At 40.8% G+C, this 18,321-nt stretch overlaps 1 pseudogene; it reads right to left on the reverse strand.

The window, feature by feature from the left end:
- Positions 1-7,603: 7,603 nt before the first annotated feature.
- Positions 7,604-14,266, reverse strand: LOC133926284 (disease resistance protein Pik-2-like; annotated as a pseudogene).
- Between the last annotated feature and the right edge of the window lie 4,055 nt (positions 14,267-18,321).

Here is an 18,321-nt window from a genome sequence, read left to right on the forward strand (position 1 = left end):
GCAGGGAGATCCTTGTCAGCCTGAGCTAGTTCACTAGGCAAAGTTAGCTATCCTTACTAGTAACAAAGGGTGTGTTTGGTAGTCTTGCTAAGGTGAGCACTAGCTCAGCTGGGCAAGCTTGCCCAGTCCAGTTTTGTCCGGCTAGCAACTGCAACTTGTTTGATTGGTTTGCCTTGCTGAGCTAGCAGAGTCGTTTGGTTGTCATTAGATTTTTGAAGGGATCGGTGATGTTTTAAAAAAGGTTGAATTATAACACTTAAAATTAATCGGTTCTAAAAAATTTATAATATAAATATATATTAATTTCTATCTAAATATGCTTTAGATTCATCTAGTGTGTTTACTCCATCGTTCAAAGATTTATCATCTATAGTCAATCTTAACAAACTACTATATAAAGTTAAACATGCAAGTATAGATTGTAAGAAGTAAATGTGAAAACGTAAAGATGGTAGAAAAAGTAAACTCGGTACGGGGGATTTTTATCCCGTGGTATCAATAGCATAAACGTTACTCCTAGTCTACGTTAGAGCAGCCACCTGGGCTATAGCTTTCGGACGACATCCGATCACGACCCTTGAGTCACCAAGGCCTCAAGTGGGTAGAGCTATCAAGCCACTAAGGTAAAGCTTTACCACAAGTCTTTTTTTCGGTCACTTACCGCCATTTTCACTTTGTAGCTTGAGCCACCAAGGCAAGGTCTTCGCATCCCCGTACAAGAGTCTTGTCACCGCTCTACACCAAGTTGAAGGGTCAACAAGCTTGAACCACCAAGGCTCAAGATGCCAACGAGTCACCAAGACTCAAAGATACCGACATACTACTTTGTACACTCTAAAATCACTCTTTGATCCACTCTCTAGGTAGCAACACCTAGCAATAACTCTATCTAGACCTATTAGCACTAATTAATCTCTAATTTTGTGCTTAAGTGCCTTAGATGATCACTTTAAGCATTTTGGTGGTTTGAATGTCTTCACAAGTGTCTATAAGCTTCCTCTGGATAGCCACACCTTCAAATGACCGAGTGGAGGGTTATTTATAGCCTCACTCCATGGACTAGCCGTTGCCCCAATGACTTAACTTTACTATATACGTCGGATGATCTGGTGTAAACAATAATGTACTCACTGGACCATCCGACGTGTACATCATCCAAAAACTAGCCATTGAAATCCCACTCAAATCCTCTGTGAACACTGGACATTCTGGTGTACTCTTTAACTCCATCGCTGGACCTTCCGGCATGTACACTTGAGCCAAACCGAGCCACTTCTTCTCTGCACAAAATACTCCGGCTTGTTCATCATCAGGACGTCGGATCATCCGGTGTGTTGAACTTCATTCTTTAACATCTACAACCTTCTTTGTAAGAAATACTCTGGCGCACCATTCGGCGTGTGTAACTCAGAACACCGGACCATTTGGCGTGTATTATCTTCATCTCCTTCTGTCATAACACTCCGGCGTTGTCAATTTCATACGTCAGTTCTTCCGATGTGTATAGTTGCCATGAACTGAATCACTCCAGCATATGAAAACTCATATGCACCGGATCATCCGGTGTAGTCAATTTTTATGAGACTTTTCTAATTTAATCAATCTTTGTCCCGACATCGGTGGTTTCTTCATGTATTGCATCCATAAGACCTACTAATGCATATACTTGACAAACATATTAGTTTTATTGACTATATTATCATTAATCATTAAAATCACATATATGCCTCTAAGAGGACCATGCTCGCTACAATCTCTCCATTTTTGGTGATTAATAACAACACAACTAAAGCAAGAGGTAAATCATAAATGATACTAATTGTAATGACACAAGGCCTTACCACTTTGCATGTTCTTACCACTTAGTCCCCATTTTATTGTGGCTTCCCTTTCTCCATCGCTACTATCTCCCTTGATCGACCCATGCAAGAGTTCTTCCTTTATCAACCTTGGCGTCCTTAGGCATTTTATTTCCTTGCTTGTTCTTCCCCTAGCCATGACATCTTGCTTCATATAACTTGAACTTGCTTTAGTCATCAAAATTCTCCCCCTTTGTCAACAATCTAAAAAATGCTACAAACACATATTGAATTTAAGGAAAAATGTTAGAGCACATGGGAGAGATATTTATGAATTATGATCCAATAAAATGATACCGATAGTAGGGATTCAATTCAAAGATATGGTACCAATTGAATTAAAATGAGCTATGTGGATACCATTTGAAATGAAAATATATGGATCACAATTTATAAAAATCACATAATATAGTCTAAACTCTCTTTATATATATGCATACACATGATAAGGGTGAAACATATGCACAACTTAGACAATATGAAGTGATAGAAAGTTTAAGACATATTAAGCATGGAGGTAACTTAAATGTACGAAATAATTGACAATAATACCAATTGATGAATAAGTATTGCATACTTCCGGGGACTTGTAAATTACTCTATGAGACTACAAAAGATATCACTTGCAACAAATATTAGTCTTAAAATCACAATCCATAAGATATACTCCTCTTAAATGAGTACATACAAGTTTTAAATATTTGTGAGAGATACACACTTGTCATTGATAACAATGGAAAATTTATCTTATAGATTGAACTCATGTCACATAAAGAATATCAATTTAAGAAATATACCATGTAAAGAAACTACAACTAATAAATCATGTAGGTTGCTCATAGATTAGAGAGAAACACAAGAAACCTACCATAAGAAAAACCTACACTAGACACGGTAAATATACTAGATGGAAAACAAAATACATGAACAAAAATCTAGCTACCATTACCTCTCTTACCTTTAGATAGGGGATTTGTGTATATGATGATCAATGTTTTTATCAATATTCCTAATCTTTTATACTTGGCTTTTTTTTGGTTGAACCTTCACTTCATCTTGTACACCAAGTCTCCAAATCCCCGTGCCAACCCATGGACTTCAAGTCTTCGGAACCCAAACTGATTGAGCGTGTAATAAAATTATATTACAACTCTCCAAATCGCCACATATGTCATCACAACAAAACTTAATAAAGAGCGAGTAATGAAATTATATTACAAGTCTTTAGAGGATTGTCATCTACGACAATTTACAACACTCGAACACTAGGAGTATAGAAGAACAGTCTCATCTCCTAGCCACCTAGAGATACTACACAGCAAAAAATAAAATCTATGAGCAACAAAAGATAGGTGAAGCAATTTGCCCTGAGACACCACCCCAAAACCTCATCACTCGAGTAGTTTACACTACTTCTGCCTATCACCTACATCGGCGGGCGTGAAGTAATCAAACACTAGCTCCTCCTCACCTATATCACCTATAAAAGTAGTGTAAGTACGAAGGTACTCGCAAGACTTAATCCATAATGGATGCATATAATAGCTTGACACCAAGGATTATGCTTTTGGATGAGTTAGCAAGGAATCGACCATAAAGTTAAGTAGATTCATATGCAAAAGTAATTTTTGACACAAATGTGTGAGCATCTACACTTAATCACATATGCCATTCTATCCTGAAATCAACATCATGAACATATCTAGAACAAAACCATCCTATCTCAACAATAGTCATCACCAACCATTTCCTAACATACCATACCATCATCCTACATCGGACTCTACGACTGCTGCAAATGGACAGAAGCATGCTCATGACCAAGAGCATGACAATTCGGATTGTTCTTACACCAAGATCAATGCCATAATGATTATGCATACTTAATTACGTAATTAACGCCTTGGGATGTGACAGTCTTTATAGAGATTGGATGATCAATCTTGGTATTGATCTTCTTAATGTTCTTCTCCACTTGTGAGATGAACTTGGCAACTTTGGGATCAATCTCTTCATCACTTTAGGTGCATTTTTTGTCTTCTTCATAGCTCTCTTTATCTTTATCACCATCATCTTCGCTTGAGCTTGACTCTTACTCTTATCTCCTCATCTTCGCTTTCATGAGTGAGCATGGTGCTTGCTTGCTTCTGAGAGCAAGATTCTTAGAGTGAGATGAGAGAGAAGCTTCCACCCTCATGTTCATTGTCATCTTATGGGCAATGACATTACCGATTACTTAGCTTGAAGTCATCTTCTTGATGTCGCCCCTGTCATAGATGACGAAGACTATCAACTTGTATTTTGAAAAAAGAGTTTGAAGTATTCTTCTCACCACTTGATCATCTTCAATTTGCGTCAAGCCTAGATCATTTATCTCATTAACAAGAATATTCAAACGCGAGTACATTTTATTAGCATTTTTATGGGGAAATTATTTGATGCCATTGAAATTAGTAACTAGCACATGATATTTTTTATTACGCACATCCTTTGTGCCTTCATGTATTTCAATGAGACTAGTCCAAATATCATGTGCATTCATGAAGTGCATAGAGATGATAAAAGAATACTCTTTGCCAAAGCATCTAATTGCCTCTCCTTGTTTGTGATATGTAGTCTCATCTCTTCCTCAGTGACTCTCCAAACATCTAAACATTTGCCTTGCAAATAAGTAGACATTAGGATTTTTTAACGGGGAAAGTGAGTGACATCGAAAAGTGGAGCACTATGGGTATCCATCCTTACCCCGAACGTCATAACTCTAGGCGGTTAAACCTTATCAAGAGCACAAGACTCCGATACCAATTGAAGGGATCGATGATGTCATAAGAGGGAGGGGATGAATTAGAACACTTAAAACTAATCAGCTTAAAAAACTTCACAAGATAAACCTATATAAATTTCTATCTAAATATACTCTAGGTCCATCTAGTGTGTCTACTCTATTGTTCAAAGGTTTGCAACCTATAGCCAATCCTAACAAACTATTCTATGAAGTTAAACATGCAATGATAGATTGCAAGAAGTAAATGCAGAAACATAAAGATGGTAGAGAGAGCAAACTTAGCACAGGGGATTTTTATCATGTGTATCGATGGCATAAACGTTATCCCTAGTCCACGTTAGAGCAACCACTTAAGCTATAGCTCCCGAATGGCACCCTGTAGTGAACATGTCCTTAGGAAGATTGTAGCAGAACATTGTTAGGGTATGACTGTGATTTTGGTGATTAATGACAATATAGTCAATAGAACTAACATATTTATCAAGTATATGCTTGTTACACCCGGTTTTAAGATCAAACCGAGTGTAAACTATATGTATGTCAGAATCAAGTTACATACACGTAGTGACGTCATAAGTGAGTAGCAGACACAATATCTGTTATTACAACATTACTTTATTACATCAATGACCTAAGGGTCTAAAAGAAGATTATATAGCAACGGAAAAAACTCAGCACAACGCCCAACTCCACAGGCAATCGACCAAAAAGTCGCTTGCCTAGAACTCAGTTCTATCTTCTGGGAAGTCTTCGCCTTCTGAGCAGCAACAAGATCATGGGAAAGAGAGCAAGCGTGAGTATATAGAATACTCAGGAAGTGTCGGAAAATATGACATGAGGGCTAAAAGTTAAGATAGGCTTAACTCAAGGGTTTATTTGTATAATATTATTTTAGTAATAAAATAGTTGTAAATTCATTCTATTTTCTATGTGAATGATTATTAAGACCTGAACCAAGGTTCCGACCATCTTGCCCTCCAACCGAGGTTCCAATCACCTCTAAACAAAGCTAACTTGAATCACAGTTCCCATCACTATGATTCACCAGATCCAACTCAAAACCAACCTGAGAACCACCCGACTAATAATATGAGGAGTCCATGCCTCTCATGACCGTGAGCACGACTAATATATCAGTTTTCACTCTGCAGAGGTCGTACACTTTACCCACAAGACGTGTCCTCCTTCTTGCCCGTGTCGATCAAACACTTACACACTTCTGAGGTGTGCGGCCAAGATTCCACTAAAAAACCTTTCCAACGCCTCTCTCAGCACATATCGACCCGCTGAGGTTTCATCACCGTACATAAGTGGAGTACACCCTCCACCCTAGAAGCCCCCTCTTGCTCCATATGGTTCTAGGAAGTACAACCTTCCATTTTCGTACCACCAAATAATCTTCACCATACTGAGAGGATAGCGAATTACTCGGCTAGACCTGTCCCATACCAGGCTTATGGTTGTACTGTTTTCATGGGTGATCGCTCCACGAACCAGTCCTTAACATGGTCTGGGTAAGACCACCATCATCCAACACAGGGAGATAACTAGTTATCCAAAAAGCCAACATTCTTTCCTGGAACACATCGACAGGCCAATCATCATGCCAAACTTGCCCAAACACTACTATCTCAGACTAAGCACCTTTACCAAAGTAATCATCATTATTCACATTATTAAACAAAACCTCATTTGCCTATGCTAACCATGAGTAAGCACGACTAGCCACATTCTACCCAAGACACATGAGTGCTTAAAGTAATCATTTAAGGTAATTAAGCACAAGATTAGAGATTGATAATTGCTTATAGGCCTAGAGAGAGTTGTAGCTAGGTGCTACGGTTTTGAGAGGAGATCAAGGAGTGATCCTAATTTGTACCAAGAGGTATGCCGACGCCTTGGAGTCTTGGTGACTTGCCGATAACTTGAGCTAGAGTTGCTCAAGCTTGTTGACCCTCCAACTTGGTGTGAAGTGACGGCAAGGCACATGTACGGGGACGCGGAGACCCTTGCCTTGGTGGCTCAAGCTCCAAAGTGATCACGACAGCAAGAGAACGGAAGAGAGGCTAGAGGTGAGACCTTGCCTTGGTGGCTTGGTGACTCATCCGGCTTGAGACTTTGCCTTGGTGGCTTAGTGGCTCAAAAGCCATAACCGGGTGCCGACCGGGAGCATATTCTTGGTGGAGCTCCTACGTGGACTAGGGTGGCATTGATGCCATCGATATCACAGGATAAAAATCTCTTGTGCCGAGTTTACTCTTTCTACTGTCTTTACGCTTTCGCATTTACATAATTGCAATTTAACTTTATTTTCATTTACATTCCTTTTGGTTTTTGACTAACAAAAGAATAAGTTTTTATTCATAAGCACAGTATACAGAATAACAAGTGGACTTGGCGATTCTTCAACTGCCCCACGCGGCGATTCCAAATACTACTTGAAGCTAGCCAGGGTTTCATCACATTTTATTTTCAGGATCTCTTCCGGAACATGCAGGGGCTATTAGTACGAAATCCCAGGAGAGTTGGTGCACAACGCCGACAAATGCTTAGTTTGAAAACGTCATCGTGATCTTTTGCCAAAAAGGAAGAAAGGTTTTTTCATCACCACGCGAAATCTCTGCCGAGATGGTTCAAATTTCGATCATCCCGTTGTATGGAGAGCCAAAATTTCCCCAACCTTCTCGAAATCTCGAGAAGTTGGGATGATGCTTATCGGTTGACCTGGAGTTCATGCTTGGAAGAGGTCCTTACCCTGATGCTCATGGAGCTACCCAGAGAAGACCTAAAATCCCAACTGGATGACTTGGGAACACCCAAATACCTGAGTAGATGTGCATCCTACCAAGAGACCCGAGTTCTCACTCGAAGAAACAACATGTTGAGATGTTTTCCTCAGTCGGGCTAAGTTTCTTGATCCGTCGTAGCCTCGTTTCACGTACTGATGGGTTTTCCTAACAATGGGTTTTCCTAACGTACTCTTAAACTGCAACTGTACAATGGACTATAGCACATTTTTTCTTATAAGCGATTGTGTTTCTTAAAATGAGCCATACGAACTAGTCTCAACGAATAGTCGAATATGCATGCCCAACTTGCTAGTACTTCAACACTAAAATCTATCGAGCTTCTGATAGATGCTGCCTAGTGTTTTGCTACTTAAGCGTACTCAGTTACAATATTCCATTTGTCACCTATGACTCTTGGATGATTTGGATGTGTCTTCACGCATGATGCCACTTTATTCACCACAGACAATATGATGTTACCAAAGAACTCTATCTCCTTCAGCTGCTGGAGATTATTGAGACCGGAGATCCCATCCTTGGGTTCTCGCAGGAATGATAATGTCAGCCTCTCAAGATTTGGCACTGAACCTTCCTCAAAGTGCACCATATCAATATTCTCCAGATTATCAATAACCAGCATACTGAGTTTTGCAAATTTACCGATGGGAAAGACTATGCAGTCATCAGCATACGACTTGTAATAGAGCTTGAGGCAGAGCAGGTTTGGCAAGTCTCCAAGAACTCTGATGTCTCCGGCATGTAGTCCAGTTTTACGAATAGTAAACATGGACACACTTCGAAGTGATGATATCCAAGGCGGTAGTCTCTCCAACTTGCCCGTGAGGGAAAAATTAGTCACGAGTAGAGGAGGTGACTCCACAGAAGCTAGAATATCCAGTGATGAGCTATGCTCTTTTTCATCTAGAATATGAATGGAGAGTGAGCGAAGAGAGCTCGACAACTTCCCCAAAGACTCGACAAATGCCTTCCAATTCACTTCCCTATTGCGGAAGAGAACATTAAGCTTCCTTAGCTTTTGCAGCAGTCCGATCTCCCGCAGCACCGAAGACTGCTCCTTGACCACTATATGGACAAGCGATTGCAGAGCTACCATGTTCTTGATCACCCCAGGAGCCATTTCCAAACCTGAGCAAGGTCTTAAGTACTTCACGCTGGCTGTCCTTGTAAGTTGTTCCTTGTGCCCAACTAACATATGCTTCATACAACTGAGGTTGTTTGCACTGTCTGGTAGTTTCTTGATAAGTGTTGCCCTAATGTCCAGTGTCTCCAAGTGTTTCAGATTTCCTAGTCGCCGCGGTAACTTGCAGACATTGGTCTTTCTGAGGCTTAGGTACTTCAGCTGGAAAAAATTGCAGATACACTCCAGAGCGTTGATGCTCAAGCAACTGCAGCCTTGCATGTCAAGTACTCTTAGCAGCTGTAGCTGCGGAAAGAAGCATGGGACCTCCTCGACAGAAGCTGACATTGTGAAGGAGCGAACATGAGATACACTGGTACTTGTTTTTTGCACCAATTTGTTACTACTGTGCACGGAGAGGCGACGGATTTTGTCATGGGAAACCAATGTGCTTCCCTCATATAAGAAGGATGCGAAGTTCTCCTCAAGTGACTTGGAGACGATGACTTCTAGCATTATATCATGAACTCTGCAGCTCCTCACCTTTCCATTCCAATCGATTCTCACAGGATGCACAATGCTTCTGGCCACGAACTCTTCAAAGTAACTTTCCGCAATCTGCTCCATGCTTAATCCATGCCTTTGGCTAACAAAACCTTCAGCTATCCACCTTCTCACCAAAGGTCCCCTCTTGATCACATAATTTTCAGGGAAAATACTTAGATATAGGAAGCAGGCCTTCAGATGGTAGGGTAGATCATCATAGCTCAAGGTCAAGACTTGCTTTGCACCTTCCAGAGTAGGATTGGTTTCAAGTTCAGAGCCTAAGTTGTCACAAACCTTCTGCCACTCCTGCTTGGTTCTATTAGTCTTGCTTGCAAGAAGGCTGCCGATGCTCATTATTGCTAAAGGCAAGCCTCCGCATTTCTTCAAGATGCAATTTGATACTTCCTCCAACTCATCATTTGGTAATTTGTCTGCAGAGCCAAAGATCCTCTTGAAGAATAGTTCTTGTGATGTAGCATCTGATAATCGCTGGATTTTGTATATCCAATCATGGGGACGAGAACAGCATATTTTGGCCACATCTTCATTCCTCGTTGTAACAATAACCCTGCTACCCATCTTATTGTCAGGCAGTGCACATCTGATGCTCTCCCACGCTGATATGGTCCATATGTCATCAAGGATTATAATGTACCTACAAGAAGAAAAAATACATAAGGGAACTGGACAAGCTAGGTATATAGCTACAAACATGAAATTATTTATTTTTCTTTTTTCTTTACATAACTAAAGTTTTTTATGATGATGATGATGATGATGATGGTAGATTAAGCATACTACTTTTAGGTCCTGTGGGAAAAAAAGAGGTTAACTCAAAAAAGGGAAGAATTGCAAAGAAAAAGGTTGATTGCTACTCATTCATTATTCTGCGTGCAGGTCTTCCTTTCCTATTGGACATTGTCAATTATCTGGCTACTTATTTACCTTGTCCTAGATAGTGGACTTCTCCAACTCATAAATAATAAACGGAGCATATAAAATCTGACACATCATTTCTCCATCACAATGCCAAAATCGGATTTGCTAACTTTCCATACCTCGCATCTGAATTCAATATTCAGAACTATTATAGTTATAGGTAGCTACGACTTGATTTAATTTTAAGGGGAAGAGGCATATGATCATTACACGTGCTAATGGAAAACATGAAAAAAATATATAATCCCTTTCTCTTGACTAGACAATACAAAATTTCACATCACATTTTATGACAGTTTAGTTACAGCATGCAACTAAAAAGTGATACCGGCAACAAAAGAACAAGGTGACATCGTGGCAGTTGGCTCTGCCAAATCAAATCCAGGTACAGGGAAGGATATGTATGTTCTGCCTTTTCCTGACAGGCATCACAGTGGGTAGAGCATAGGATTCAATTTCTAGGTTATTATCGTACTTACGTCTTATAGAAAATTAGGAGTAACTCTACCTTCAAAAGGCACACCATTGTTTATATTGAACTTTTCACACAATATACCGGTAAATTCGACTATTTTCCAAAACAGAAATGTTATAATGGTTCACCACCAGGGACGAAATATTACAAAAACTGCTGACGTACCTTTTGTCTTGTAAATATCATCTGAGCTTCTCAGCCAGTACTGCAACCTCCCACCTTTCGATTCTGTCCAAGTTTTCATCTATGAAATGGTCATGCTTGCCTCCCGCTATTGCCATTGCCTTGTGTGGCCGCTGGATCAGCTCTCTTATCATGTGCTCAAACAGGGTCCTGATGTTGAAGGTCTGCGACACAATGAACAAGGGACAGCAGTTAAAATCAGCACCTTTCACTGTTGGGCTCTCACACACCATCCTTGCCAGCGTGGTCTTGCCGAGGCCGCCAAATCCAACAATGGCCAGTACACGAAGCCGGGAATCATCTTCCATCAGCCAGCTTACGAGTGCATTCCTTGGTTCATCAATGCCCACCATCTGAGCCTCCTCTGTAAAGAGAGCGTGCAACTGTGGATCAAGGTGAAGAGATGCATGCTTGGTGAGTTGTGGGCTACCTCCTCCAAGTACGGTCTTTGGCAGCACTACACCGTAACGTGAGCGCCGCTCACCAACATCCCTGGCACGGGCCTTCAGTTCTTGTAGTTGGATGGCAATTCGACGGCGACAGACTAGCGTGCCAAGCATGCAGATTAACCGTCGAAGGAAGCCCATTTCTGATGGCTCGCCGAGATGATGGACGAACTCATCAATGCAGTCCTCGGCGTCATAGGCAATCTCCCTCACTTGCTTCATCCAGATTCTCACTTGATCGTCATGGCCCTCTGACATAGTAAGGGTGCGGAGGAAGGCATTCATACTCTCGAGCTCATCCTTGATGTATTGCATCTCTCCATGGACGCCCTGTACCAACCAACTTTTGTGGGAGAGAAGGCAGCCAAGCTTGCACAGAAGACTCCTCACCGCACCCTCAGTCAAACTGAAGATAGCCCCTTCCATGCCTTAGTATGGAGAATGGCAATGCAGATGCTTCTGTGGTTGGAGTTAGGCTGCTTAGGCTACATATATAAGATGTACGTTTTCTGTATTCTAATATGTAACATCATAAGATTATTTCAGCCACAGTTTCCTGATCATTTCAGGTTCCCAATAGGCTTCACTTGGAAGTCAAAGTAGTAAATTGAAGAAAAAGGAAATGAAACTTGTTGCAATGGTAACTGATGACAAGGCAATGACATGACACGGTGACTTTCATTCATGACTGATGGTGATGGCCAAAAGAATACCAAGACGTGCTGACATGCAAATTTGAGTTGTGTTCGACTTTGTTTACTATAATATCCTCAGCCGAACATGCTATCTTGTAGTGCTCAAGAATCCCTGTCCAGAAGATCCAATTCACACTTATAGTGTTGGGACAACTTGTCACTCTCTCTAGATATAAGCCAACTTAGTAATAGGTAAATGGCTTGGTCAACTGCGATCCAAAAATAACGCTGAAAGAGTGATCCCCTTAAGTTTGTTAAAGATACACAATGATGGAGGATTGACCCAAAGAGTACACATCCAAACCAAACATAAACTGACAAAATGACCCAATAAGCAGCACCAGCTAGGAAAGTGGCGATACTGCAATCCAACAAGAACAGGAGAATAGCAGGTTGACGTTAAATATACTTACATACATGACGATGGAAGAGTGAGCGAAAATATAGTACTTCCAACTCATATAGAAACAAATTTACCCGATAAGCAAGGCCAAAAAAGAGGACTGGAACAGCTAGCAAATTGGCAATACGGTAACTCAACACGAAAAAGAAAAAAACATGGATTATGATCCAAATGTAACCTGAAAGTGTGGTACCCTTAAGTCTGTCAAATATACAAGATGATGAAAGAGTTACCCAAAAAGATACACATCCAGACCAAACAAATGCAATCGAAATCACCCAATAAGCAAGATCAAGAAAAGAGGATTGGCAACATCTAGGAAATTAGCAATACTGCAGCTATACTGCAGTTCAACATGAAAAGGAGAAAAACATAGGTTGTGAAGTAAACATAATGCTGAAAAAGTGATACCCTTATGTCTGCTAAACCAAACCAAATCAAGAAAAGAGTACTGGAAACAGTTATGAAATCAGCAATTCAACATGCTTCAGACAATTGTAGGGAAAGTAAAACATATGTTGATGATGAATAACACGGTACCTAGGGTTGGTAAAAAAACAAATCAAACTCCAGACAATTAGGACAGCCACCAACCGCCTGAATACAATGTTCTCCACACTAGCATATCTGTCCCATTTCCCAATCAGATTAGTAGGGCTTCTCATTTTAAAAGTATGAACCTCAGGTAACGTCTTATATCAATATTAACGTACTAGAAGGAGAACAGCCAATCAACTACATAATATAGAGAACTAAAAGAAAATGTCACTAGAATAGAAGGCTTACCTCAAATCATACGTGGTGACAAGGCACCTCTGTTGCTACATAAGATATTATGTTTATTTAATAAGAGAGAAAGCACACAGTATTGAACCACTAACTATATGATGAAGTATAAACCCTAAACGATTAGCTAGCTTGATATTGGGACCACAGATTAAATATGTCAAGTGAGCAAAGCGAAGTATCAAACATAAACTAAAAGAGTAACAGGGGCCTGGCTCCTTGGAGATGTTACATGTAATTCACAGCTTAACGAGCACTGAGCATTGTTCCACGAAACACAAAAGAACGGCTGAGGCATGACTGTTTGATTGTATCTGGTTGCCTGCCTTGTAAGAAATTGGCTTCCAGCAGAAGTAGCTAAAAATAAATCAAGAAGTTCTTGGGAAATGAAGCGGCATTTTCTTGCTTAAACTTTAGATGAGGTTCATTCTTGCATTGAACTTTCAACAGAATAAACCAACTCAGAACGTTCTGGCTTTCGAATTATTTTGCTTAATGATGACACCAAACCAACCATCTCCAGCCTTGTGAAGGTGACATTACTCCATTCTAGCGTTTAAAGAAACATTTGAGTGTAGTTGGGATGAAAGGAGACAGTTACCTGACTTTTGAAGCATTCCAACGAGCGCATGAGTCAGACTGCTGGAAGCAAAGCCAACCCAACGGTGCTACGGGCTCTGTCTGCGATGTCATCCCCTATACACATTGAACTATCCGCGCCCAGCTGCTCTTCGTCAATCGTGTTACTACCCGTGCACGACAGCCCCTCAACCGCTGCCTGCACCCACGCCATGCATTCGGTGAGGAATTTCATCGAATACCTGGAGCACGGCGCCCTGAGGACGGTTGCCCGACAAAGACACCACCTGCCTGGCTGCGTCGCCGTACGAAATTTCCCCGCACTTCTCCAGCTGCTTCGTACGATCGGAACTTTGGTCGGCAAGGATGTGGCGCGCCGTAGGCAGGCACTCGCCGGGGAAGGAGACCGCGCGCGCTTGTCTTAGCCGCCGACGGCGAAGGTGGCGGATCGGATGAAGAGGCCAACACCGAGGCCCTTGTGCAGGCTGTAGCCGGCCGGCTCGACGGGCGAAGGTACAAGCGATGGCGCTGAGGGAGGCGAGAGTCAATGGATGGTCGGCTGCGTGAGGTTGGAGTAACCACACAACCGGTGTGTCAGCGGCACCTCTCCCTCACGGTGCGCACAACACCCTGAAAGCACACAAGCAGAGAAAGAGTTTTTTAAATAATAGTATTTTAATAGTAAATTGTAAAAATAATATATATTTTTAAACCTGTCAGTAATTAGCCTGGCGACAGAAGCCCTGTCGGCAGGCCAATAGCCGAGATGTCCCTGTTGCCAGCCAATAGGCTATTATTTTTTAATTTTTTGAAAGTACATAATATTTTTATAATTTTTTATTAAATTAATATTATTTTAAAAAATCAAGAAAAAGAGCCGAGAAGGGTTCACAAATGCGACGAATATCAGTCGAAATTCGACCAATTCAAGCCGTATGGAATTTCTAAACCAAACGAATTTTAAAGAATTAAAAAATTCAAAAAATCACAAATTTTTTTTAAAATACTAGAGATAATTTTAAGACCTTCTTTAAAAAATTAAAAATTAATATTGTTTGCATCATATTTTATATGGAGGAATTTTTTAAAAAATACTAAAATAGGTCGTATGAACATGATGATTTGATCCGCCACGTTAAGTAAAAGCTTAACATGCAAATACATATTATTTTTGGTGTAGGATGTACCTTAAGAGTATCTTTAACTTTTGTTTCACTTCATTTAGAGTTTTAATAATTTCTCCAGATTTTTACAAAGTTCACAAGCATTAAATTAAGACGTTAAGAAACAACGCTATAATTATTATTTTTTCATGTTTACTATTTTTTTACATAAATCATAGTATAAGTAAACTAATAAAAGTGGTTTCACTAATTTTGGAGATGTGATGAGTTAATTATGAATTAATCTAGTTACAAAACATTTACGCAATCTTATATGTTACAATAACTATTTCATGAGTTCATGTATTTTTAAAAGATATAGAATCATGAAAGAAAACTAAAAAAATTGGTTTCATAATTTATAGATTAGCAAATAATTAACTATGCATTTTAGTAGTTTTAGCAAATATATTTTCTCACAGAAAATATTCAACTTTTTCATGAGTATAAATACTTTTATCATGTAGATCATGTTACAAGGAAATCAACAAAATTTGTTTCACTTAATTTGATGTCAAATAAATTAGTTATTAATTTTACAAGATTGAGCTATTTTTTGAATTTTTTTTGTTAAACTTCACTGAAATTCAAAAAATGCTCTTGGAAACCAAACGGTTTTCGAAGAATTTTAGCGGTTTTTGATATTGATTGAAATGCGACAAATGTGATCAAATATCAACAAAACTGGTCGAAGTATCGAGAAAACCGGTCGTATTTCGAGAGTCCGATTCGAGCATTTTTTTTCCCTCGATCGACCGGGTTTAACCGTATAAATTCGTTCGAATTTTTTGAATTTTCACTTGAATTTCGTGCATTTCGACCCCCTCGCACGAGAGAGCAAACAGCAGAGACTTGTTTTTTTGCGCTGAGCTAAGACTGCCGCTTTTCCGTGTTTTCTTGATCTCTTATTTGAAGAAAACAAAAGGTCAGAACGTGGCCAGACTAATGCAGGCAGTTACTCACACTAATGCCCATGCAATTTCTGTGAATGAAAACAAGTTAATTACCATGCATGCTGATTCATGCCACCTTGAATGCCGATTAATTTCGACGTGAATGAGCGCACGTCTCAGGCCCATGCATTCGACGAGATTAGCTCAATAGATCAGCCCCTAATCTTGTCGCTGCTTCTCTAAATTATGCCAAGCCGATCTTGGCGCGCAGCTCGTGAAATTTGACGCGACCGGATGGCCTTTTTAGAATATCCGCAAGTTGCTACTCCGTGCTGTGAACTCGTTGACAATCTTCTGGTCATGCACGCGCTCTCTGAAATAGTGCTAACAGATATCAATATGCTTGGTTCTGTCGTAGAACATCACCTAAAGGCGGACCCTCCCTATAGGCAGGGCCGGCCCTGAGGGGTCGAGCGGGGCGACCGTCTTGAGCCCTCAAAACTCGGAGACCTTATATGTATATATATACTGTGTACATCGGCTCAAAAGTAAACTGAAAAAATTAGATCTAGACGATTTATATTTAACAATGGGGCTCCATTTTTAATCTCGCCCTGGGCCACCGAAATGTCAGGGCCGGGCCTGCTTATAGGCAAGGTGGGATGGCCGCCCCAGCTACCAGCGAGCAGCGATACCCCCCTCCTCCATCGAGCCCGCAGCCTTGCACCCTTGCCCTGCGTGGCTAAGTCCAGCCAGCTGGAGGTGGAGAAGGAAGGCGTTGTTGTGTTGATGCTGCTGGAGAGGAAAGAAATGAAGGGCTGAAAGGGTATAGCTTTGGTGAGGCCGTGGGCCGGACTGCTGGAGTGAACAAGTATTTCAATTTTGCTTCTTTCCTCATCAATCCCCATCGATCCCCTCATCCCCATCTGAACTCCCAACCCCATCGATCTCCCCGCCCCCATCGATCCCCGTTGATCTCTCAAACGGCCAGCCCTCGTTGATCTCCCAGCCCCCATCAATCCTCATCGATCTCCCAGCCTGGCAATCCCCATCGATGCCCATCGATCTTCCAGGCTTACGCCACAGTCCACGGCTCACCAGCTCAGCCCAGCGTCGACGGCTTCTACGGCGCCTGCTTGAACACGACGGTGGGCACAATCTAGGAGCCCCTGCTGGCTGCTACGATGCTTGACAACTAGCTCAGCAGCGAACCATTCCAACTCGGAGTGGTGCGGCTTCCCCGAGTCACCAACTCTTGTTGCCTTGATGGAGGAAGAGGAGGACGGAGGTGCCCCGCTTGCCACCGTTGCCGAGCACGGCCATGGCTTTAGTACAACAGCGGTTCCGGCGGGAGTTGGCATTGGTCGAAGCTACGATACCACCAGCACGAACCCCACCAGGAACAACAACAAAGGAATCGACAAGAAGACTAAAATAAATGGTAAAATTCGTTATTATTTGATTAAAACTTTCAGTGATTTAGCAATTAGCTTAGTGTTACATGTACTTATTATCTTATTGTGTAGATTTGAAAAACTATTTTACAAGTTTTAGTGGTGGTTCTTCAAGCTCCAAGCACCCATGAAAGTCGCAATGCCATCGGTTCACAATTGGAGAAGTTGAAGACCATGCTGCCATTGAAGCCGTAATATCTAATATAGCACAAATTGAGATTGGTGTTGATGATGCACAGCCACAACCACAACCACAACAAGAAGAAAATGAACAAGAAGGTATTGACCTTATTGTGGAATTTAACCTATCTGTTCATGTTGTCGCTGATCCAGCTCTTAGAATACCAATGGAGAGATTTCATCTTGACATTAAATATGAGGTTAGGAGAGCTTATTTATTGCGAGGCCCCACCCAACCTATAGGTCATAATTTTCCTTGCAAGCGCTTGGAAAGGATTGGAGAGTCTTTCAACCGAAATGGTTTAAGAACTATGATTCGTTGGAGTATAGTGTGTCAAAGGATATCGTATTTTGCTTCTATTGTTTTCTTTTTAGGCAAGAAGCCGAGCATGAAAAATTTGGTCATGTGGTTTTCACAAAGCCAAGGTATGATGATTGGAAGCATGCATATAGAGGATTGCCTAGTCATGTCGGTGGAGTTTTAGGTTGCCACAATAAAGCAAGGTTATGTACCGAGGATTTTAAGAATCAAAGGGCAAGTATCTCCCATAAGATGGATTCTAATTCCAAAGATGCAGAAATGCTATATGAAATTCATTTGATTGCTACTGTAGATGTTGCAAGTTATCTCATTTCGCAAGGTCATGCATTCCGTGGACATGATGATTCTGCCTCTTCCTTAAACAAATGCAATTTCTTAGAGATGATTGATTAGCAAAACTGTCTGTATGACTTCTCACAAGATTCAAAAAGACCTTACACAAAGTTGTGCAGAAAAGATCACTGAAGTGATAAAGAAAAAGATTGGGGATAGTCTTTTCTCTGTTCTAATTGATGAATCTCGTGATATCTCAATAGCAGAGCAAATGGTTGTACCTGTGAGATTAGTAGTTATTTTTGTATGCATTATATTGAAATATTCATTGATGACTTGATGTGTTAAGCAACTAACTGTGTCATTGTGTCATGCAAGTTTATGGACAAAAAAGAATGGTTGTGGAAAGGTTT

Source organism: Phragmites australis, chromosome 8 (genome assembly GCF_958298935.1).
Source record: "Phragmites australis chromosome 8, lpPhrAust1.1, whole genome shotgun sequence".
In the NCBI taxonomy this organism is placed as follows: domain Eukaryota; kingdom Viridiplantae; phylum Streptophyta; class Magnoliopsida; order Poales; family Poaceae; genus Phragmites; species Phragmites australis.